Raw genomic sequence first — 1,052 nt, 5'->3', positions numbered from 1 at the left:
GGTGATGGGTTTTCATGGTTTATTGTGAGTTTCATCTTTCGTTGATGCTGACTCACCAAAATTTTTCAAATCTTCGACATTGGTGGCAAATCTTATAAGCAATACAAAAACAATATTTTAAGATAGCATTCTCATAATGTGTTCAAACTTCCAATTCTTCTTCGGTAATTGGTTTGATGTTTTGTTCTCCTCTTCCTCCTAATTATATTATAAACATGATGTGAACCCCGTAGCAACTTAGACTACGAAACCCACGATTAGATTGATGCGGAACCCAAGAACGCCAATTGATAACCAGTTTGGATTTGAATCCAACAAGATGAAACAAAGAACCCAAAGATAGCGGTGATGCAATAGACCCATTGCTTACGAATTAAAGAACCCACGATCTGGTTTTAACTCCACAAGGAGTTATCCTTGATAAGTTCTAAATTATTGTTCAAAGAAGAATAAATTGGAAGAAAGCAAAAGCCTCTCTTGAATTCAATAATAACTGCACAAAAAAAAAGTTCTTTACAATGTAATGGAGAGAGTATTTATACTAAAACTAAAAACCTAGCTAAAATCGTGCAAAATCGTCAAAATATGGAAAGAAGTCTAATTGACATCAAATTCTAACAAAATAAGGAAATTCGCAGAAAAAGGAAAATTCTGCCTGATTTTTGTACTATGCAGCCCCATGGTACATTTCCATGCGGTCGCATGGAAGAAACTATCGCCCCTCGAGATAACCCTACATGGGTTTGTGCGGCCGCACCACTTTAAAACCATGCGGTCGCATGGTTGTTACTTTAGCCTCTGTCTTCGTCTGCTTGTATTGAGTTGATCCACTTTGATTCGACTTTTGATCCAAACACGAAACTTGTCCCATTTTGAGTCCCGAACATCGTCCCATCAATGGTTTCTTGAATGAGTAATCCCATCACTTGTTTCACTTGCTTTGCTCTCGATTGCATCATCGGTTTGCCTTCGATAATCAACGGGTCTCGGCTCGAACTCGCTGTCTTCAAGCTTGATTCTTGGATCACATAACTCCCTCCCTCTTCAAAAGG

Source organism: Olea europaea, unplaced genomic scaffold (genome assembly GCF_002742605.1).
Source record: "Olea europaea var. sylvestris unplaced genomic scaffold, O_europaea_v1 scaffold392, whole genome shotgun sequence".
NCBI classification, from domain to species: domain Eukaryota; kingdom Viridiplantae; phylum Streptophyta; class Magnoliopsida; order Lamiales; family Oleaceae; genus Olea; species Olea europaea.
The sequence above is the reverse complement of the archived record's forward strand: the minus strand, read 5'-3'. Positions refer to the sequence as shown.